The sequence below is a fragment of the Zootoca vivipara genome, chromosome 5, assembly GCF_965207765.1.
Source record: "Zootoca vivipara chromosome 5, rZooViv2.hap1.1, whole genome shotgun sequence".
Lineage (NCBI taxonomy): Eukaryota > Metazoa > Chordata > Lepidosauria > Squamata > Lacertidae > Zootoca > Zootoca vivipara.
The window spans coordinates 32,921,693-32,946,128 of record NC_142588.1 but is presented as its reverse complement, the minus strand read 5'-3'; the positions used below and the strand labels follow the sequence as shown (position 1 = coordinate 32,946,128).

Sequence of the window (24,436 nt, the reverse complement as noted above, 5' to 3'; positions counted from 1 at the left end):
GGTATCGCTATCCAGCAAAGGATGTATTTGGGTACCAACCTCAGTGGATAGCCTCTGTAGTGAAGAATGCCTATTACCTCCAAAACTACATGCCTGTAGGAAGTGTGACCCCCACCCAGAAGCATTGAACTCCGATACCTGAGAACAGCTCTCCGACGGTGTCATCTTTCTAGGATTCAGTCTCAGTTTGTTGCCCCACCCTGCCCACCATTGCATCCAGACACCAGTTCAAAATGGTCATAGGCTGTAGTAATTCAGATGTAACAAAGCTAGGTATAATCCGCATATGGATGGCATCATGCTCCAAATCTATTGACTGGTCCCAACAGTGTTATATAGATATTAAGCAGCATTGGTGATATAATGTCCTATGGTACCCCACAACACAGCTGCTAGGACACGGGTGTCAAACACAAGGCCCGGGGGCCAAATCCGGCCCGCCAGACCTCGTCATGTGGCCCGCCGAGCACCCCAGCTAGCGGGACCCAGCAGTGGGACCTTGCTGCTGAAGCGCCGCGCCAACAAAGCGCCGACAAACAGCTGGGGCCGGGGAAATGCTTTTTGCCCCTGGGTCCCTTCACGCTCTTTTCTGGCGCTGAATCAAGGCGGCGACCCCCCCTTCCCTTTCTTTCTTCCTCTCTCTCGTTCTTATTCTTTATTTCCCTCTACTTCCTTCCTTATTTCTCCCTTTCTGTCTTCTCTCCCTCTTTCTTTTTCTTTCCTTCTTTATTCCCTTCCTTATTTCCTACTCTTCTTTCTCTCACCTCTTTCCTTCCTTCCTCTCTCCCTCCCACTCCCTCTTTTCTTCCTCCCTCCCTCCCTCCCTTCCTCCCTCCCCTCCCCTCCCTCTCCCTCTCCTCAGAAACATAGGATGCTGCTTTATACTTCTGGCCCTTAAACCCTGGAACCAGGAGAGCAGCTCCAGTGAGTCAACCTCAGCCAGTCCCTTTGGTGAAGGGTGGTGGCTCACTGGCAGAACATCTGTCCTGCATGCAGAAGGACCCCAGCATCTCCAGGTACTAGTAGCTCTGCAAAGGTCCTGCATGAAACCCTAGCGAGCCTCCACCACCCAGTGCAGTTACCAAAAATCATTTTTCAATAAATTGTACAATAATTGTACATTTGAATATCTACTTGCCATTATTCTGACTATGTTTCTGCTTTCAGAGCTAGTTATTACTTACATTATTACAAAAACAGTAATAATTGAATGCAGTGACAATAATTTATGATAATAAAGAGTGGACACATAGTCCTACAGATACAACCGGCCCTTTGAGGGTGACCAAACTGCTGATGCGGCCCCCGATGAATTTGAGTTTGACACCCCTGTGCTAGGAGATGGAACAAAATCCCCATAGGCTGACCCCATAGGCAGCAGTAGAGCCTCTGCCACACTGTGCCTTCAAATCCCATGTCCTGGAGGACATACCGTGGTCAGCGGTATTGAAAACTGCCAAGAGAACTCTTGTACATAATAGATTCTGCAGTACATAGAAATAGCCCATAAGTCTGAAATAGCATAAGGTGTATTCTTGATTCAGAGGGGGCATGGAAGACAATCCTATATTTCTGAGCTGAGGGTGTCCACCTTTGATGTAGAAAATTGCTGTGCTTAGGATGGAGTGTAACCACTTATGAATGTGACTTCTCTGTATTGTGCAAGATGGTGGGGAACCCCCAAATGACATTCCAAATGTGGACCACAAATGTTATTTAATCTGACCACTCCCTAAGCCTTCCCTTAGCCACCCCAGCAGTGATCCAATGGAAGGAGTGGCACCAGCAGACATAGGGTGGCAGGCAGGTGAATTTGAAAAAAAGGGAGGAAGTGCCCCAGAAGTAGCTTTCGTTGTGATTGGATATGCAAAGTCTGAAGTTCAGAAAATCTTAGATGGGAATTCTTATTGCTGCCATTTCTGCTTTAATTTGGAAGCATTTCTGGAGCAAGCTACAATTTTAAAGCAAGTTGATGCTGCTTTCTGCCACAAGATGGTGCATTGTCACTTACCAGTGATACTTTGTAGCTGCTCCCTAACATTTTTAGCTGGGAGACACTGCTTTTGTAATGTGTATCAAAAAAGAGAGAAGCCGCCCCACCCTTTCCATAATGTTTGAAAGCAAGAATACAAATATCTAGCCAATCTCACAACATTGCTTGGTTTTTGTGTGGGGGGGGGGGATCTGTATGTTTAGGGAGAAGATCAATGTGTTGTGGGTTCCTGTGTGAAGATGCAAAAGCATGCAAACACAAGTTCTAGCAGCTGCATCCACCAGTGCAATCATTTTTAAAGACTTAAGCCTTTATTTTATTTCCAGGTGTTGTTTTTTACCTCTTAACTGCAAAAGCAAACAAGCTTCTAAGTGGTTTACAAAACATGAAACAGAAACATTATCAGTAAAAACCGGTTTAAAACCATATGTTTACAAATATTCAAATATGATTAAAATGAAAATTAGCACATTAACTTCAACATATCTGGATAGGCTTGCTTAAAAGAAAAATGTTTTAAGTAGCTACGGAGAAGTACATAGTGAAAGTGCCTTCCTTAGGTCAAAAGGCAGGGAGTTTCAGAGTCTAGGTCAGGGGTAGGCAACCTAAGGCCCGTGGGCTGGAAGTGGCCCAATCGCCTTCTCAATCCGGCCCATGGACGGTCCAGGAATCAGCGTGTTTTGACATGAGTAGAATGTGTCCTTTTATTTAAAATGCATCTCTGGGTTATGTGTGGGGCATAAGAATTTGTTCCCCCCCACACCACATGGCCTGAGGGACAGTGGACTTGCCCATGGCTGTAAAAGGTTGCTGACCCCTGGTCTAGGTGCTGCTACACTCAAATATCTATTTCTTACAAGTACAATTAAGGGATGCCGGTGGTGCTGTGGGTTAAAGCACAGAGCCTAGGGCTTGGCGATTAGAAGCTCGACGGTTTGAATCCCTGCGAAGGGGTGAGCTCCCGTTGCTCGGTCCCAGCTCCTGCCAACCTAGCAGTTCGAAAGTACATCAAAGTGCAAGTACGGTAGATAAATAGGTACCGCTCCGGTGGGAAGGTAAACGGCGTTTCCGTGTGCTACTCTGGTTCGCCAGAAGCAGCTTTGTCATGCTGGCCACATGACCTGGAAGCTGTACACCAGCTCCCTCGGCCAATAACGCGAGATGAGCGCCGCAACCCTAGAGTCACGACTGGACCTAGTCGTGAGCAGCTAATGGTCAGGGGTCCCTTTACCTTTACCTTTACAATTCTATGGTTCCATATGTGCAGAACTGGTATTATGGAGCACCTCCGTTCCTGTAAAGTGCAACAGGGCTGGTTGGTTCAATATATCAAACTGCTGGAATGGGCATATACAGTATGGGGAAAGGCAATCCTGGAAGTAAACTGCTCCCTAGCTGCGACGGGCTTTATATACAGTACTAATAGTGACACCTTGAGCTCGGCCTCGTAGCAAATGGGGAAGCAGCGCTGATCTTCCGCCGCAGGTGTTCTATGCTGACAGGATCCCATTCATGAAAGCAGCACGTTGTAATACACAATCCAATGCAAATTTAGGAATAAGGGTCCTCGAAAGCCACGGGACTTACTTCCAAGTCAGCGCGCAAGGGACTGCAGTAGGCTACCGGCGAACTTGGCGGTGGGGGTGGTTGCCGGGGCGCATGGAAAATCCACCTGCCTGCCTGCCTCTTTGCCTGAAGGAGCCCGAGTGGCAGCGCCGCCTCTCCCTGCCTGCGTCGCGACTCGGGAGGGAGGGCTCGGAGGGAGCGTTGCTTCCTGAGGAGGCGATAAACCGAGGGGAGAGAGCGAGGGAGCTTCTGAGGGCTCCCGCGGCAATTTTGCACAGAAGTAAGTCCCCTTCGGTTTCATGGGCTTGAAAACGGGCCAGTGCACTGTCAAGGCAGGAGGCAGATAAGGGGGTCGGGGGTGGGTGGGTGGGGAGGTTTGGGGGCGTGGGGTTTCCCAAATCTCCCACTACAACCCTAACCATGTCTACTCCGAAGTGAATCCCATTCCCTGCAATGAGATTTACTGCTGGGGAGGTGGGGTGAAGTTGTAACCATGCTCAGTCAGAGCCATCCCCACTCAGTTTGTAATGTGGCATGTAATTGCAGACTTGTAGAAATGATATTCTCACCACTTTATGGGGAAACTTAATTTTATAGCAACTGATTTTTTTAAAAGTGTTTGACGTTTCATTATGTTTTTATGTGTTGGAAGCTGCCCTGAGTTGCTGGGGCAACCCAGCCAGATGGGTGGGGTATAAATAATAAAATTATTATTATTATTATTATTATTATTATTATTATTATTATTATTATTATTAATGTCTACTCAGAAGTGAGAATTACAGCCTTGAAGAACTGAATTCATTCTCCCCCCCCTTTTTATTGATGTAACAATAAATAATGTATAGCATTCATAATAGGTCTGTTAAAACTTCAGTGTGTCATCATGGGACTCCTCTGCTACATTCCAGAATCGTGTTACCAACAGATTACATAAATGCTGCAAACAGGTTCTAAACCCATGTGACATGGATAATAGCTGGGGTCACAACTGTAATAATTTGATGGTTAGGCAACACAGTGCATGACAGCCATAAAAATATATTGGAAGCTTTGGACTTTGTTGGGCAATAGTTACTGCTTAAAGTTGAAACATGTCTCAACGGGTTTGCTCAAAAGTAACTTTCATCATTCAGCAGAGCTTGCTCTCAAGGAAATGTGCATAGGATTGTAGCCTTTTTTATTCTTTCCTTTTAATCACACCTTTTCTAGAAAGAGCTCAAGGCATCATACATGCCCCTCCCCACCACATTCCAAATTAAGTCACATATCTGAGCAAAGTGAGCTCCAGTTTCCAAAAGCTGGAGCTACCACATTTGTTACTAAACCTATGCAATCAGCCACTATTGAATGCTTAACAACATGGGGGGGGGGGACACAAGTCTTTGGTCCTCCAGATGCTGCTGGAAATTGGGTAAGGCCAAACTAATCATATTAATTGAAAAGAACTGGCTGGAGTTCCCCCACCCCATCCAGGAAAGCACTGTCTGTTCTTGAAAAACAGTTGTAAGCCATGTTATCTGCCATTTCTTTCTGTGAAATATAATATAGCTTTCAGTGCATCTTTTTGACAGTTGGTTTAATCTAGCTGTGTGGAGGACCAGTCTTGTACATTTGTGCTGAAAAAATGGATTTGTTTCCATGCAGATTAAGGATGTGGTTCCTCATAAGAGCATAGCCGTCAACTTTCGGATTTGAAACTAAGGGATCAGCAGCCTCACCTGTCCTGGGGACAGTCTACAGCAGGCATAGGCAACCATGGCTCTCCAGATGTTTTGGAACTGCAACTCCCATGATCCCTGACCACTGGCCCTGTTAGCTAGGGATCATGGGAGTTGTAGTTCCAAAACATCTGGAGAGCCAAGGTTGCCTATGCCTGGTCTACGGTATATCTAACAATCCAGGATAGCAGCGGGAAACGGCGCTAGAATAAGGGAATTTCCAGCAAAAAAAGGGAAGGTTGACAGCTGTGACTTGGAATAAGGGAGTTTCCTGCAAAAAAAGGGAGGGCTGACAGCTATGTATAAGAGTGGCAGGTTTGGTCCAAGCCCTTGTTACTTCCAGAACACTTCCAAGAAGAAAATACCTGGATCCAAAAGCTGCTATGAATATCGTAAGCTATTTATCTTTTTGTGTTGTATTTGCTTTAGTTGAAGGTGCATTTGGAACAAGTGCTGGATTCTACAACTATTCACTCTATCTATCATCTATCTATCTATCTATCATCTCTCTCTCTCTCTCTCTCTCTCTCTCATCTATCTATCTATCTATCTATCTATCTATCTATCTATCTATCTATCTATCTATCTATCTATCTATCATCTATCTATCTCATTTCAAAATACTTTCCCTGCCCTCCAAATATAAATGCTCAAGACAGCTTACAGCATGTTTTCTTCTTTTTTTTCTAAGCAAGTCCAGAAGGGTTACCAATCTGTGCTCTAGTACAGTATATTGCAATTATTCAACAAAAGGCAGAAAAGTAATTTTGTAGTCCACCGAGACCCTGAGCAATATTCAGGTGGTCAGGGGTTGGGAACTACTGCCAGCACAACACAACAGCAGAAATAGGCTGGGCTACAACAGAAGGCTCCTAATTCCAGCAGGGGGAGACAGGTGCCAGGAAAGGTCTCTGCGCTTGAATACCACACTGCCTACTCTTTTGCTTCTGTCACCTGGCATTCACAAATACTGCTGATCTGACCACCACAATAGACTCTTAGACGGCGTTGTAACTGACAAATGTTTATGTGGGGCAGTTCTACGATCTTCTCCGACTTTTCACATTTTTGCAAACACCAGCTGTTGGTTGTTTTCTGTGGAAAAGAGGTGTATAGGGTTTTCACAGTCACTTTCTAACTTACCCAACTGAACTCTGGCCATTGTTTTCTGTTCCCCTCCAGAGTGAAATTATTTCATTCAGAGGATATCCCAGCGAGGAATATGAAGTGGTGACAGATGATGGGTATATCCTGAGTATTAACAGACTCCTGATGGGAGAAAGAAGTGGAACATGGGTGAGTGTGTGAGGTACTGTATATATTCTGTGTACACATATATACAAATGTCCAATACTGCAGGGATTTTTTTCTGCTAGGAAAAATGATGATTTCTTGCTTTGGAAAAGTTTGAGATGCCATCAGAATATGGGCAATTTGTTTGGTAACGTATAGTTATTGTATCTCTTAAGTAATAGACAAGGTCAAGTGTGTTTTAGTTCCTTTTTGAACTATGGATTTCAGGTAATACAATTTAACTGGAACACTGTTTGAGTAGGAATCTATATACAGTGGTGTCTCGCTAGACGAATTTAATTCTTTCCACGGGTCAATTCGTATAACGAAAAATTCGTCTAGCAAATCCCATAGGAATGCATTGAAATTGTTTTATTTGTTTTTTTGCCCATAGAAACGCATTAATTGAATTTCAATGCATTCCTATGGGAAACCACGATTCACTAGACGAATTTTTCACAAAACGAATTCGTCTTGCAAGGCAACCTCCGCTCGAAAAATCTATTCGTTAAGCAAAAAATTAGTCTTACAGGGCATTCGTCTAGCGAGGCACCACTGTATATAAAAATGTAGGCATTGCGCGCGCAGAGGTCACAGCCTTTCTCCGTAACTGCTGAACAGTAATGTAACAAATTTGGCCACAACATTCCATGCCCATCAGGGAGGGATCTGGCGTAAAAATTATTTCAAAAAACCACACCTTTCACACACAAAATAGTGGCGCCCAAATTAGACACCACTAGCAGAAGGTCTGAAGACTCCAGCAGCATCCAATAGAAAGGCTGATTGCGTGCTGTCACCAGCAGAATCTCTGAAGGGCGGTGCCAAATAATGACATCATCAACCGAGCAACTGAAACCACCAAGGCGGCCATTACCAGACAACCCACAGAGCATAGCTGCCAAGTTTTCACTTTTCTCGCGAGGAAGCCTATTCAGCATAAGGGAAAATCCCTGTAAAAAAGGGATAACTTGGCAGCTATGCCACAGAGTCAGGCCGGGGCCAAGGAATGGAGATACAGGGTGGAGGCCTCGGCTCACATTTAAATACTAGCCCAAGCCAAGGCCGACAGACTAGGCCTCGCCTCCTGGCGGCTGCATTAATAAACACCTGGCAACATTAGGCAGTCGTCCATCATTTCCCTTAACATGCACTTGGGGGCACGGCGAGGGGTTTTTGCTTTTTAAATTAGCAGGTGTTGTGTCACATGCGAGGCTCTGACAGCCATTTTAAGTAAGGGCAGTCATGCCCCTTTTAACCTAGGCTTTATACTATGACTGATTGCAAGCCTCTGCGTCTTTAAAAACAACAACAACCATGCACTTTCTCTCCCCAGTTTAAGTTTAAGTCCTCGGATATTTGCAGTGGCCAATCCCCCCCCCCGATTTAAAATCCCCTACCTTCCCCTTGCCACTTCCTGGGTTTTTTATGGAACCAAACAGCTCGGGCGCTTCGGAACTATGGGGCTTCACTATTTGATCCCCCAAACAGGATTTTTAAAGTAGTTCTCTGGGTCCCAGGGCGCATCATCACCCCCGATCCTTATCTTTGCCCAAACGGACCTCTCCCCACCTTCCTCAACACCAAATACTCCTCAATTATACCCACAATAAAAGTCATAAAAATAAAAAAGCGTTACAAACAACACATTAAAAAAAACAAAATATATCCCATCCTACATTCCAAAAAATCACACCAAAAATAAAAAAACGAAAAACAACCACCCACACCAAAATCATACACTACACACCAAAATAAATGACAACCCCAACTAGAGAAATAAAACATTGCAAACAGCACAATAAAAAAAACCAACACCACATCCTACATTCAAAACACCTACTCCAAAATTAGAAAATCCAAATAACAAAAAAAAAACCACAAAACACACAACACCCAAATCATACAATACCCACCAAAATAAATGACAACCCCCAAAATAAAATTAAACAATAATAACTTCTGCTTCTCAGGTTCTTATTTCAATTTTTTAAAAATCTAAATATATAAGCATGTTCACGATGCGTGCGCAGGGGCCAATGTACAGTACAATGTACAATGTACAGTACAATGTACAATGTACAATGTACAATGTACAGGGGGAAGGGGACAACACTCTCCGGCGACAACAGAAGGCTCAGACAAAAGTAAATACTGGGAAATAGAACCCAGAAACTGACAGTTCCTTCTCCAAGGGTGGGGGCCAATGTAGGAAGATACCGGGGGAGGGGCCAACACTCCCCAGGGACAACAGAGGGCTCAAACAAAAGTGCATGCTGGGAAATTGAAATATACTCGGAGTCGAGAGTGAATTTCATGCTCTTTATTCAGCTCATATTCATCAAGGAGAAGAAGAGAAGACGAATGGCTCTTTTCCCAAAACCATCTGCTTATATACATTATTTACACAATGGGCCTTGCGTGATTGGCTACTTCAGGGCTACACCTGTGGGCCAATTATATTGTGGATTGACTTCTGCCTGCAGCCTGATTGGCTGCTCCTACAGGCCAATCAGGTAGCAGATTCACTTCTGCCAGCCGCCTGATTGGCTGCTCCAGCAGGCCAATCAGGTTGCGGATTCACTTCCACCTGGAGTTGGATTGGGTAGCTCCCGCTGATTCTGAATCCTATTGTTCTAGGATTTAGCTCAGTACATAACACCCCTCCCCTCTAAGTTCCAGTCCTGCCCGGGAAGTTGCATTCGTAGTCCCCAAGGTCTGCTGGCCGCCTCCGTGTGCGTTGTGGCCTGGGGTGTTCCTTGGTCAGGGGTTCTGGTTCTGGCTCGTGTTCCGAGGCTGCTGGCTGTGCCGGGGCTGTCTGGTCTGGCGCCACTGAACCACTAGGTTGTGACTCTGGTTCCGGTGTCCTTCCAGCCTCGGGGCGCCCCTCTGTGCCTACTGCTTCTGCTTCCCCTGCCCACCCCTCTCGCTCTACAGGCCTCACTGCCCTGCTGTCCCCTTGGGACCCCTCTGTCCCGCTCTCCTCCCGGGTTCCTCCTGGGAATCGTCGCCGTAGCTGGTCGCAGTGGCGGCGCCAACATTGCCCCCCTTCCGTTAGTACCTCGTACGACACGGGACCGGTCACCTTGGTGACTGTGGCGGGTACCCATGCTGGGCCTGCCCCAAAATTCTTTGCATACACTGGGTCCTGGGCCACAAATGTCCGGGGGTTCCTGCCTTTCCCCACCACTACCTCATCCTGAGCTCTGTCGGGGTGAAGTCGGTCCAGTCTAGTTGCAAGGCGCCGGCCCATGAGTAGTTCAGCTGGGCTCCGGCCCGTCGTTGTGCTTGGGGTGCTGTGCTGTGCTAGAAGAAATGCGGCAAGGCGGTATTCCCAGTCCCCTTGTGTTATGCGGCGGAGGCTGTCCTTGGTGGTCCGCACCATGCGCTCCGCTTGGCCATTGGTGGCAGGGTGGAATGGTGCTGAGCGAATGTGGCGGATGGCGTTCTGCGCTGTGAAGGTCTGGAACTCCTCTGACGTGAATGCGGTTCCATTGTCCGAGACGAGGGTGTCAGGGAGCCCGTGGGTTGCAAACAGCTTACGTAGTACCCGGATGGCTGCCGCCGTAGAAGTGGACGGTACCAGTGCGACCTCCAGCCATTTGGTGTAGGAATCCACCACTATGAAGAATGTTTTTCCCTGGAAGGGGCCAGCGAAGTCCACGTGCAAGCGTGACCATGGATGTCGGGCGGACTCCCAGGGCTGGACTGGGGCCCTTGGGGGATCCGGGCGGGATTCTTGGCAGGTCTGGCAGTGTTGGACCCAGGCCTCTATCTCTCTGTCAATCCCCGGCCACCACACATAACTCCTGGCAAGGGCCTTCATCCTCACTACTCCTGGGTGTGTCTCGTGTAGGGCTGTGAGGACCCTTTTGCGGAGGGGCTGGGGAACAACAACCCTGCTTCCCCATAACAGGCACCCCTTGTGGGCCGACAGTTCATGTTTGCGGTTTGTGTAGCCAGCGAATTCTGGCCCGGGGCTGCTGCTGGGCCATCCTCGCCACACCCAGTCCAGGACCCGGGAGATGACCCTATCTTTTGTGGAATGGTGCGCAACTTCTTGTGCCTGAATGGGTCGGTCGGGAAGCAGCTCCAGGGTCATAACCTCTTGCGCAGGCGCTGGGTCGGGGCCTGTTTCTGGTAGTGGTAGCCTGCTGAGTGCGTCTGCGTGGCCCATCGCCTTCCCAGGGCGGTGGATTAGTGCATACTGGTAGCCGGCAAGGAAAATTGACCACCTGAGGACACGTGGAGACAACACTTGGGGGGTCTGCTTCTCGGGGGCAAACAGGCCAAGCAACGGCTTGTGGTCAGTCACTATGGTAAAGGGCCGCCCGTACAAGAAATCATGGAATTTTTTTACGCCCTTCACGATTGCCAGACCCTCCTTGTCAATCTGTGAGTAGTTTCATTCGGCTGCAGCAAGCGTCTGGGAGAAGTATGCCACCGGCACCTCTCTTCCATCCGGGAGTTGGTGTCCCAGGACAGCGCCGATGCCATAGGGAGAGGCGTCGCATGCCAGCACCACTGGCAGCCTCTCGTCGAAGTGTGCCAAGACCGAGTTTGAGACGAGCAAGTCCTTGACTGCCTGGAATGCGGCCCTTTGTCGCTGGCCCCACACCCAAGGGGCCCTTTTATCTAGGAGTCTGTGTAGGGGCTCCGCTACCGCTGCCTTATGGGGAAGGAAGGCATGGTAAAAGTTCAATAGTCCCAAGAATGACTGAAGTTCGGGCTTGCTCTTGGGCGCTGGGGCCTCACAAATGGCCCGTACCTTGTCACCGGTTGGATGGACCCCTTCTGCGTCCACCTTAAATCCCAGAAAGTCCACCTGCGGCACTCCCAGTAAACACTTTTCCCGCTTCACCTTGAGGCCCGCCGTCTGGAAACGGTGCAGGACGGAGCGGAGGCGGTCCTCAAATTCCTCTGGTGTGGGCCCGGCGATCAGTACATCATCGAAGAAGGGGGTGACGCCAGGAATCCCTTTAAGGAGAGAGTCCATTAGATTCTGGAATATGCCTGGTGCCACGCTAACGCCAAATTGCAGCCGCTTTACTCTGAATGCCCCTCTGTGCGTCACAATCGTCTGAGCCTCTGCTGTGGCTTCGTCCACAGGCAACTGTTGATACGCTTGGGCCAAGTCCAGTTTGCCAAAGATTTTTGACCCAGCCAGGGTGGCGAGGACATGGCTGACCACTGGCACTGGGTATGCATGGGCCGTGAGAGCCTTGTTTATGGTGCATTTGTAGTCTGCACAGATGCGGACCGAACCGTTAGGCTTGACGGGTGTGACAATTGGAGTTTCCCAGGGGGCGTTGGGCACCGGCTCCAGCACTCCTTGCTCCACGAGCCGGTCCAATTCCTCGTCTATGCGGGGTTTCAGGGCGAACGGGACCCGGCGGGCCTTGTGCCTGATGGGTCGTACAGCGGGGTCTAGCTGTAGGGCAATGGGGGGTCCTGTATATCGTCCCAATGCCCCATCGAAAACCCCTGGAAACTCTTTGCATATGGCGTCCACGTCCACTTGTAAGCTAGTGCGGTTCACCCCGGTAACGGCTAGCCCCAGAGGTCCAAACCATGCCAGTCCCAGTAAGCTAACGTAGGGGCCCTTAACTACCAGCAAGTCCAATTGTTGCTTTCGCCCTCGATATTGCACCCTGAAGGTCCCCACCCCCATTGTAGGGACCTTACGTTTCTGGAAGTCCCGGAGGGTGAATGGGGCCGGCCTTAGTTTGGGACCCCCATTAGGGCACAGTTCCCTTAATGTTCGGGCCGAGATTATGGATAGAGTTGAACCCGTGTCCAGCTCCATGCGGCATGGGGCTCCCTCTATCTGTACCTCTATATAAATTTTCTCTGTGCTGGGATGGGGCAACTGGAATACCTGGTAGTCCGTGATCTCCGTCGAGTTGCCTTGGTGCATGGTGCCGTGTGACCTGGGGCTCCTGGGTCGGTCATCTGATGGTTGTCGACGGGTGAGTCGAGCCCGACACACCCGGGCGATGTGTCCCAATTTTCTGCACTGCCTGCACTCTGCGTTGCGGAAACGACAGGTCCTCCTCTCGTGGTTCTCCCCGCAGCTTGCACAGTTCCCTCCTTCTCGTCGAGGCTGCTGTGGTGTGTGTGCTGCTTGAGTGCGCCGCTGTACTCGGTGTACTTCCTCCCTGTCAGATTCGGATTCGTCGGTGAGGTCTTCGTGGTAGACCCTCGGTTGGGATGGCGGGGCCGGTCGTGCCTCTTGCGTTGACCTCTCGGCGGCTTCGGTTGCCAGGGCTTCCTCCAGAGCAATCTGGAACGTGAGGTCTTTTTTGGCGTAGAGGCGTCGTTTCAACATCTCGTCCCTCAGGCCACCGACGAGGCGGTCACGAAGCATGTTCTCCAACTCTGAGAAGTTGCATAACCGGGCGGCTTGGCGGAGGGAGGTCACAAACCCAGTTATGGTTTCCCCCGGGGCTTGCCGCTTTGCGTAGAAGGCATTTCGGCAAGCTACCACCGAGGGCTGTGGTGAAAAGTGCTCCTTCAGCCGTTCCATTATTGTTTTGTAAGAGACGGTAGCGACATCTCTAGGTGCAAGGAGAGCCCGGGCGATTTCAAACGTCTCCTCTCCACAGACGCTGAAGAATGTCGCCCTCTTCATGGCATCGTTGGTGACTTCTTTCGCTTGCAGGAGGAAGTTGAAACGGGCGGCGTACCCTTCCCAGTCTCCTGATGCTGGTTTGAATGGCAAGAAGCTGCTGTCGGTTGCCATTCTGGGTTCCTTGGGTCCTGGAGCTGAAGCCTGGATGCACGGTGCGATGCAGCGGTGCAGCAGGTGGCGGTGCTGCGGTGCAGTGCGTGGTGGCGGTCAGCTCAGCAGGATCCCACCTTCGTCGCCAGTGAAATATACTCGGAGTCGAGAGTGAATTTCATGCTCTTTATTCAGCTCATATTCATCAAGGAGAAGAAGAGAAGACGAATGGCTCTTTTCCCAAAACCATCTGCTTATATACATTATTTACACAATGGGCCTTGCGTGATTGGCTACTTCAGGGCTACACCTGTGGGCCAATTATATTGTGGATTGACTTCTGCCTGCAGCCTGATTGGCTGCTCCTACAGGCCAATCAGGTAGCAGATTCACTTCTGCCAGCCGCCTGATTGGCTGCTCCAGCAGGCCAATCAGGTTGCGGATTCACTTCCACCTGGAGTTGGATTGGGTAGCTCCCGCTGATTCTGAATCCTATTGTTCTAGGATTTAGCTCAGTACATAACAGAAATAGAACCCAGAACCTAACTGTTCCATCTCCAAGGGTAGGGGCCAAGGTATGGAGATACATGGGGGACAGGCCAACACTCCCCAGGAACAACAGAAGGCTCAGACAAAAGTGCATGCCAAGGTATGGAGTTACAGGGGGAGGAGCCAACACTCCCTGGGGACAACAGAGGGAAGGGTATCTTACCGAAACACAGGGATGAGCCAGGGGGTAGAGGGAGGAGGGGCGGGATACATCATGTATCAGGACAGGGTGGGGGGAATCACAGGGATGACCCACAGCAATGCGTGGCCGGGCCAGCTAGTAATTTATATAACAATTGTTGTTGTTTAGTCGTTTAGTCGTGTCCGACTCTTCGTGACCCCATGGACCATAGCACGCCAGGCACTCCTGTCTTCCACTGCTTCCCGCAGTCAACAATATATAACAATAACATGGGCTAAAAGAGAAGTCCTAGTGCATTATCCATTTTGAAAGTGCTTTAATAGTATTCACTGACTTTGTCCTTTTAAAACAATGTGTGAGGTTGAGTGCCATAACATTCATCCTGTTTCACAAATGTTCAGAGAACTGTTGATTGGATGGACTCATGGAGGAGATGAACTCTGGTCTTCCAGATCCAAGTCTCTTCTTGTATTGCCTTGAGTAGAGAACACAGCATTTTACATGTACAATATTTCATTGCATATGTTAAGCATAGGCTGTTCCCCCCCCTTTTTTTCTTGCAGCTATGATGAAATGGCTAAATATGACCTTTCAGCTTCAATAAATTTTATCCTGAAAGAAACTGGACAGGAACATATTATGCTGGTCATTCCCAGGGCACTACAATGGGTAGGTTAGCAGGCTTTTAAATTCACGTTGGCATTTCTAATAGCTAAACATTTTTCTGTACAGTTGCTATTGCATATTGCTTTCAAGAGGAAGGTTGTTCATGGTACAGTGATTACAAATGGAGCCACTGGACACCTATGGAGAATCATCTTGAATAACAGCTCCTGTGTGGGTTTCCTGCAATTTCCTATTTAGAAATATTTGCATATAAGTAATGTTTCAAGTGGCAATGGCCTTACAAAAAGCAGTGTATGGAGCAGGCATCGCCAAACTGTGGCCCTCCAGATGTTTTGGCCTACAACTCCCATGATCCCCAGCTAACAGGACCAGTGGTCAGGGATCATGGGAATTGTAGTCCAGAACATCTGGAGGGCCGAAGTTTGGGGATGCTTGATATGGAGTATAGTACTCCCAGCACACCTTGTTAAGTGTGCTTTGTGTTTGCTTCTGTTTAAATCAATTAAAATCCGGGGTGGCAAACCATGATCAAACCTGGTTTGTAGTCAGAGTTTAAACAGCAGTTTTTCAGTTTTGATGTAATGTTAAACAGATCAGTGTAGATCTAGCCTTGGTCTGGTAAGCCATAGTTCTATAATGAAGACAGTTGTAACTTCAGCTCACCTCTGACTGTCACTCCATATATCATGTATATCATGTATTCAGCCACTCAAGTGAATTTACACTTGCATTTTCAACCCTGCCACAGCTAGCCATTGATCCTGATTTATTTACAGATTAGATGATGTTGAGTATTTAATGGGTACTCATTCTGATTTGCTTCTGAAGAGCTTATAGAACAATGAGCATGAATCCTATATTAATCCTGAATTTACTTGTGGAGTGTTTACATGTCTTCACATTAGTTGTTTGTTCATCTTACACTTTTTAAGGCATTCCCACATAATTTTTGAAACCGCAATATTTTATTTATTTAAAGTGGATTTGTTGCACAAGGTTAGAGGTTGGACCAGTGGGCACATTTTAGATTTTGAGACAGCATTGGGGGCAGTCTCAACTTGAGTGCTATGGGAAGGGTGCATGACATAACACAAAGTGGCTACCATGGAGAGTGTGGTGTAACATAGAATTAGAGAGGCACCCACCCTTGACAGCCTTATGCTTACCATAGGAAGTCAGTTAGGTCCTGCTGATCCTGATAATTGAACTTTTCATATACATCTAGCTAAGAGCATTCTTGATGAGAGTCCATGAATGTCCCCTAATCATTGTTGGGAACCCAATTGGACATGACATTAAAGTAGGGTGGGGTGAATTCATGTCATATGGGCGGAATACATACAATGCCATGACCCACTGCATCAATGGTTGTTAATTGTCACATATATGTTGGCACTAATTGTACTGTATCATCAAAAGTTCTAGTTAGGGCTGTAATCATGCACACAGTTACCTGGGAATAAGCCTTGTTAAACACAGTATAGTTTACTTCTTAGTAAAGGTGTGTAGGATTGCACTGTAAGTATTTAGATACATAAAATGTAATAATGAATTTATGTTTTGGGTCAGTTAAACTGAAATGCCTTGCTCTATGCTAATATCCCTCTTGTTTGGTAACATAATATTGGGACCATAGCTGCCAAGTTATCCCTTTTTTAAAGGAATTTTCCCTTATGCTGAATAGGCTTCCTCGCGAGAAAAGGGAAAACTTGGCAGCTATGATTGGGACTGGGAGCTAGTTTAAGCTGATCTTCCTAAAAAGGTGTGTGTAATTACTAGGTGGCGCTGTGGTTAAACCACTGAGCCTAGTGCTTGCTGATCAGAAGGTCGGCGGTTTGAATCCCTGTGATGGGGTGAGCTCCCATTGATTGGTCCCAGCTCCTGCCAACCTAGCAGTTCGAAAGCACGTCAAAGTGCAAGTAGATAAATAGGAACCGCTACAGCGGGAAGGTAAACGGCGTTTCCATGTGCTGCTCTGGTTTGCCAGAAGCGGCTTTGTCATGCTGGCCACATGACCTGGAAGCTATACGCCGGCTCCCTCGGCCAATAATGCGAGATGAGCGCGCAACCCCAGAGTCGGTCACGACTGGACCTAATGGTCAGGGGTCCCTTTACCTTTACCTTTAATTACTACTTAAACACTGATTCCTGCATGATATCCATATGTTAAGTTCTGGTGCACTTCTTTTGTTCAAGCCAACAAACCAAATTGAAGGGAAAGTGGCTGTTGCACTATGTGATAAATTCAGCTAATCATTTCCCTCTTTCTTACAGAGTCGAAGTGATGTATATTTTTCTCACAGTCCAGCTGTAGCACCTAAATCCTCAGTTATCTTAAAATAAGTTTTGTGTATAGATTTCAGCTTTAAATGGCTGATCATATTCATGAGAACAGGCTGATAAAGAGGTGCGGGACATCTTTGACCACATATGGCACATGTCGTGGACTTGTGTCAGTGAAGGATTTGGATCTGTATTTCCTCTGCCTGTGAGAATTTGAATGTTTTTGTAGAGAGGTATTGGAAATTGGCTTGCTTCTTTGAGCCATCTGGAGTTGTCTCTTCCTAAATGCTGCTTGCCATGAACCTCCTCTCTATTTTGGATCAATTGTTATACTGTACTGATGATCCTTAGGGCTCTAGTGGCTGCAGTAGGAGTTGAACGAGTTGGTCTTTTCTGACTCTGATTCTGTGACTTGGGCTGCAATCCTAGACATGCTTCTCTGGGAGTAAGTCCCATTGAACTGTTTGGAATAGGCATGGGGAGATTTGTGCTGGTGGGGCTTATCCACACCTCTGTTTGCTCCACCGCTTTCTCCCAGGGAAACGTGATCTTTAGAGCTGAATCGGAACCAATGGCAATCAGGTGTTCTGCAGATTGTCATTTATTGTGATTTATAGCTAAAGAGCAGGTTTTCCAGCGGGGAGCAGTGGGGCAAAGGCAAAACCACTCAGACCTGTACCTAGAAAGTGCAGGAGAAACAGAAAACCTCTTTTCTGTGCACAGGACAAGAGGAAGTGTGGACAAGCCCTTAGACTACAGTCCTAAATGCACTTTGAAATGGCTCTGTTTAAGATTGTTATGTATGTCAGGATTGGTAACCTATTTAGCTCCACAGGCCAGATTCTTATCAAGATAATTTTCATAGGCCAAAATTAAGAGCAGGTTAGGGCCACCCATTTGTCAGTAACCTGATGTAACAATGAATGACCTCAAAACATTTTGCACAATGCTCTTGAAATTGTTTTAGTTGCGAATTCCGATGCAAACCTCTCCCTGATTCATCTGAATGCAAACTCCTTTCTCATTCAGGATCTGATTTACATAGGATCCCACTCACCAGCTAGCTTATCCTTAAGTATCCCTAAGTAAAATGGGAGTTCCTAATTAAAATGGGAGACATAGGTGAATGAGCAATATAGAAGAACAACAAAAGCTTTAGTAAGATCTGCTGCTTTCAGATGGCTTTCTGTATCTTCGGGTGGTTAAAACACCAATCTTTGTTTTCCTAAAGGGAAGAAGCTAATACATTACTGCGTAGCCTTAATTATAGCTTGAACATGGAAGCATGCACTGTCCTTGTTCACATTTGTTTGTTTATTTGTTTGCTTTTAAAATTCAACACATCTCTTTTTCAGGGTGTGAAGACTGGGAAGTTCAAAGCCTTTGACTTGGGATAGCAAGGAAGAAAATCTGGCTCGCTACAACCAGGTAAGAATTTACCAGTAATTGTTCATGTCCCTCCCTCTGTTTACATAATAGTAAAAAATGGAAATAGCTACTGGTGACAAAGACTGCTGTCCAAACTTAAATGAATTTTATAATCAGGCTAAATACTAAATATTTAGTTGACTATAGAAACCTCTATAATACAGTAATGGAAAAAGATGAAGCCATGAATTGAACACACACAATAGAGCCACAATATCCAACTAGCTGCTCTGAGTCCTGGTCAAAAACCGGTATCTCCAGTTCATACAGGTTTGCAGCAATTTGTAATAACCTGTCAAAAACTATGTATACAACATTGTGTGTTGTATGTATACAACATAGAACTGTAACTGAAAAAAATGTAAAGATATATGGCTGGGATGTGATTTTTTTTTAATTATTTGCAATTTCTCCTGTGTCTTAGCAGTTAAATCTATGGACGATTCCTTTTTTAAAAATGTGGTATTGGGCTTGGCTAGATAAGGTCCAAGGAGTGTGCTGATTTGTAGAAAATCCAAAACTGGGTTTGTTGAGATTTTTATGAGGTGATGTCATAGGTTCTTCATTATGTCACTCGCCAGGATCTTATATATTTCATCATTCACCACCAGAGACCATTTCACTTTTGACGTGCCCGAAGATTCGCCGACTGCACACATCGACTCTGCAGGAGGCTGACGTACTAGGAAAGGAGCTAATGAAACTAAAAGCGGTAAGTGATCACTTTCAGTTCTTACCAGCATGTCTACAATTTTCACCAGGCTGAAGAGTGGCAGTGAAACTATGAAGTAGTCTATGACACTTCCTCCCTCACTATGTAAGAAAGTGAGTTGGCCCTTGGAGCTGTCAACTGGGCATCCATTTAATATTAAGAAATCATGCAGAAAAACCCATTCTAGGAGTTTCAGACTTTCTTATCCATGGAGGTACGAATAAAGGGGGAAATGTCATCCAGATCTATTCCACGTGATATTAGGCTTCCTTCTGGGCTTTCGCCAATATAAGAACTGTCATATTGCAAATAAGAATTGGCATCTTTAGGTTTTCTATAGGAATTGGTCTCCAAATTCCCTTAATCATATCTAATTTCTATATCCAAATATATATATATATATCTCAGATTTAAACTGGGATTTAAATGGTTGACATATCTGCTGAATTCCCAAAATCTGCCTTCAGGGCCCTGCCATATAATGAAGATACTGTCTAGATCTTTTTTATATATAGTAAGATGTTATGCCTATGAGGATTGCCTGCATTCAGCATGTATGTTCTTTCAAATTTTTCTATACATCAATTAGCTGACTCAGATGTAAATGTGGTACTTGCCAGAACAATGTTGTTTAAAATGAAATCTTGTTTGGTTAGTGCCAGTTCCGCTAAAGCACAAATGAAACTGGTGTGTATGTGTGTGAAACTTGCATTTTGCTTTGAAGATCCTCAGTCACTAGTGTGACTTTCTCCTGTGGAACGTTTGTGTAACATAAAACTCCACAAAACACTTTGTTAGAAGAGTATGATGTGATAAAGGACATAAACAGACAATTTTTGCCTACAACAACTTCCCTAAAGCTAGTTACATCATCTTCCCATAGCAGTCAGTGAGATGAATGATATTTGGATGGAAGGCAAACTGGAGGAGAATGGGAACAGTGTGGCATGTGATGAGCATAGGGCGGAATGGAAAACGATGCCGTCTGACATCCAGAGGTTTTATACATGCCCTTTGAGAAATGTAGAAAGAAATGAGCTGAAATCCAGTAACTCTCCAGTTCTGTCTCAGGATTCCCCCTCCCCTTCTTGTACACTTGGAAAATAAACAAACAAAACTGGTGGGACATGGAGGAACACAGAGATGGGTATTTCTTGTCATCAGTCAATGACATTGAGCTGGTTTGCAGGTAATGGTAAGACAAACCATGGCTTGGTTTGAATGCTGGTGTGGGAGGGTTCCTAGAGAGGAGCACGTGGCCCTTGGATCTCCTACTAAGCTAAGCCATGGTTTGTCTTTCCCAAGACACTCAATGAGTTGTAAATCCAAGAAGAAACCTTGGTTCCAGCTTGTGGTTTGTTTGGAGTGAGGCAGTACATACCTGGGATGTGTAATTAATGTTAAGCAAACTATGGCTTATCTCACAGCAGAGCAGCAACAGCAGGACCACAGAAAGTTCAGTGTCTGTGATCCTCTCTTTAGCAAGTTGCACGTTCATTCTGTGTCATAGTTGAGTTTAGTGTCAAATGTAAGTCAGTTCATTTCTCCAGAATGCCTGGAGAATGTACAAAGTGCAGCTCACATATGGACATGCCCCAAGGCCTGTTAAAGTATATTAACTGGGTAATGTACACAATTTATTCTTTATGGTTGGATTATGTTCTCATTCTTCACAACACCATGTGAATCTGCACAATGGTCATTTCTTATGCACGTTAACTGCTCAACTTACATGCATCTTAACATATAAGTGCTTGTGTGTGTTTGCTTTGATCGGGAGGCCTTTGCAGAGCTATAAACAATGAACTGTTTTTAAAACGGTTATTTCTCCCTTCTCTTTTAGTCAACACCACCTTTCTGCACTGTAAAACAGATGACTGTTCCAACAGCTTTCTGGAGTGGTGGTCGTGACTGGCTTGCAGACCCAAAGGACATTGCTCTGCTGCTACCTCAGGTCCCAAGCTTAGTTTACCACAAGTATATTCCTGAATGGGAACACCTGGATTTCATTTGGGGCCTTGATGCCACACATCACATGCACATAGAGATAATTGAGTTAATGCAGAAGTATCATTGAGTCTGTGTCATCTCTGGAGCTCGGATCCTGAAAAATTCCTTCAAGAAACCAGCACTCTCAGTCTATGGCAAAGACGATGACAACTACACACAGGTCCTGCTTTCCAAACACAATGCATTCCCAGGAAATCATTTGTTAGGCGAGCATTTGCATAATGAACTGATGATTTCCTATGGAAGCATTTCTAATCCATGCTTTCTGCCCCAGACTACTTCAGCTAATCAGCAAAAGCCAAACACAGGAAAAACTGACTTGTCCGATCACTGTCCCTCCCTCCTTACTTTCTTCCTGAAATGGCTGCTACCAAACCTGCAAAACACAAACAGGTAAAGAATTGGGAAACTCCAGTTGTTTGGATATCTGAATCAGCCATTTGTGTAGCAAGGTTTGGGTATTATTCTTTGTGTTTGGCTAATTGAGATTTCAGATAATGACCATTCCAATAGTGGGTATTTAAAAACAACAACACCATCACTATGGAAGGAAGTCCCTGCCATCTTAAATACATAAAATATTCTAAGTTGTCTATGTGTGGTTTAGTAATCCCTCAGACACTTACGTTTTTACATTGCTCTTAGGTATTTAGATTCATACATCTTAGATGGAAGTATTGAGATGGTATTCTCATCACAGTAGTCCTGAGGAAATGAAATGCTTTCCACGAAACTTTTATAGTAGTAATGTTGGGATCGCCTGGACTGAACCTTCTGAAGAATTCCAACTAGAACCAGTTGGACACAGCATAGTGCACGCAGGTCTCCAGCAAGCTTGGGTCGCAAAGCGTCGGCTAGACAGGATGAAACAGGAACCAATACACTGCCACTAGTAACTGGAATAACTATATGACATTATTATATACAATAGTCTCACACATACAAGGTTATACAGACACGGATCTTAGGAAAACAAACACTTTCCCTCTCACTAACTCTCTCTACACACCAACCTCCTCTCATCCACTAACAACAACCTACCCAGAAGGTAATGAGTTTCCTGCCTTAATGGGAACATTGACCAATTACCGGCCTGTTGCCAGGGACCCATATCTCCAGGCAGATTAGGGAGAGTTCTTTAGCTCATTCTTCTTATCTGCCGGCCAACTCTTAATTGTTCAGTTGTGTAGCTGTGAAATGGCACATAGACAAAAATCCCAACAAATATATATCTGAAAGTAAATCTGATACCCCCAAATTCTGTTACGGAGAATGGGATGGAGACAAGTTCTTATTAATCTGAAAGCTATTTTTAGGAAGCTTTTTAAAAACAAGATATGTGGTAGTCAACTTAAGTTTTACTCAAAGTAGTCCCATTGACAATAATGAACACAACCATATTGGGGGCCACCCCACTTCCCATAACAGAGTTAGCAAGACCAGTTTTTCATGGTGCTCCAAAGCAGTAAACCTGAATCTTGAAAGCAACATGGTTTGTCACATTTATTTAAAGACTAGCACCTTGGGACTAAGCAGAATTCACTTGGAAATGATTTTTTGAATCTTGCATTTACGTAAGTCCCTAGCTGCTGGAATGCATGTTTTGAGGGTGCTGTCCTTGGTAGACCATAGCTCAGTGGTAGAGCACCTGCATCACACCCAGGGGGCTTCATGTTCTACCTGTAGCAGTTCCAGGTAGGCTTAGGAAAGAGCCCTTTCTGAAACCCTGAATAACTGCTGCAAGTCAGTATAGGCCAGCAGTGGGGAAGTGAATCAGGTCAACAGGCTGGAGCCTTATCTCACACAGCTGTCGCTCTCCTGGTGTCACAATGATGTCAGGTGATCCATTGTTGCCTGTGTGTCAGTGTGTGGCACTATGTCAGGGGTCATCAAACTTTTTCAGTCCACTGTCCCTAAGACCTTGTGAGGGGCCGGACTATATTTCGGAAAAAAAGTGATGCGAGAGCACCACAAACCCTGGAGGCTGCTTACCTGTGTCTTGTGAGTGGAAGGGGCTGGCGGCGGCAGAGGGATGATGAGCGGTGTGTGAAAGGGCTCCAGAGAGCGGCTGCTTAAATTGTGTGAGGGAGAAGGAAAGAACACACACACAGGTGATCCACGCGATGATTCCCGGACTGTCCGCAGGCTGGATCCAGAAGGCAATTGGGCCTGATCAGGCCTGTAGGCCTTAGTTTGCTGACCCATGCACTATGCAATCCCTGACAACCAGCTGACTGTGAGGGCTTCCAAAGAGCTGTGGGCATTCTTATTGACTGGCTGCAACTACCTTTGGTCTAGTCCTGTCTTTACCTTCCCCACACTTGAGGCATATGGCAGACTTTGCCAATCCGGCCCCACAGGTCAGATAGGGAGAATTAGTAGGTCTTATTAGGCATGAAGGCTGGAGACTCCCCACTACTGATGTAGACAGTATGGAGCGAGGTGGACTAATGTGCTGACTCTTACAATCCAAATCTCAGTGAGAATTCCCTAAGTGCTAGCTTGATATATCTGACCTTGTCCACATCTTGAGGCTTTTACTATATTAGAGGAGTGGTCTCTAATTTGAGATGGTGTGAACAGTTTTCTTTCAAATGTTTTTCAGAACTAACTTATGAGAAACAGCTTTTTGTAACTTCACAAATCCATACATGTTTACTTTGCAAATAGTTCTCTATTCTTTTAAGGCATACCTGTTTTTTCCCCTGCATCGATAAACTGAGGTGTAGTGTATAGACCAGCTGACTGCCAAAGATGCTCTATCAATTGTATTGTACCTATGCTCTGATTTTCTCATTTTTTACAACTACCGCACTGAAATGAAATTGACAGCTGGAAATGGAGAACATGCAAGTTAGAATGTTTCATAATGCATGATTAAAATAGCACTTTGAAACCATTTTATTCTGGGGTATTTTTGTTTCTAAAAATCATTCTAACCACTTACCCTAAATGTACCCTAAATCTAACCACTTACCCTTGAATCTATGTGCCCTTTTGTATTACCATGGAAAGCCATCTTCTGTCCAGGTGAATATGACATACCTTATCAAAGACTCCTAAGTAAGCCTAGCAGCCATAGAATACGAGTTAAGGTCCTCTTGTGGATTGGTAACCATTAAGAAATGGGAAGTAGACAGTAGGGATAACTGAACACATGTTTTGGAGTGCCATGTCAGAAAAAGCACTTTTTGTAGGGGGAGAGGGAGCCACAGTGCAAAATTGCACGAGTAATGGCAACCCAAACAGCCACCATGCTCTTGCGATTAAAAATACAGGAAGATGGTATCTAAGAGGATGGCATCATGGATTTTGGCTTCAAAGTGTTGGAAGGTGTGCTGGTGCAGGTGTGATGCAGGCCTTGCTGTTGCCCTCTACAAGGACCCTTGCA

The 24,436-nt window shown here is 45.9% G+C and overlaps 1 long non-coding RNA gene across 4 annotated transcripts; it reads left to right on the top strand.

Annotated features, from left to right (window-relative positions):
• Window positions 1–3,699: 3,699 nt before the first annotated feature.
• Window positions 3,700–23,947, top strand: LOC148685636 (uncharacterized). 4 transcript variants are annotated; one of them, XR_015950184.1, is made up of 6 exons: window positions 3,700–3,839; window positions 6,463–6,576; window positions 14,549–14,654; window positions 18,251–18,323; window positions 18,935–19,035; window positions 20,879–23,947. It is a non-coding gene; the product is annotated as an uncharacterized LOC148685636 (long non-coding RNA). The 4 variants fall into 4 exon arrangements; XR_015950185.1 differs by having other exon boundaries at window positions 3,711–3,839; window positions 18,905–19,035; XR_015950186.1 differs by having other exon boundaries at window positions 3,712–3,839; window positions 6,463–6,589.
• Window positions 23,948–24,436: the final 489 nt, after the last annotated feature.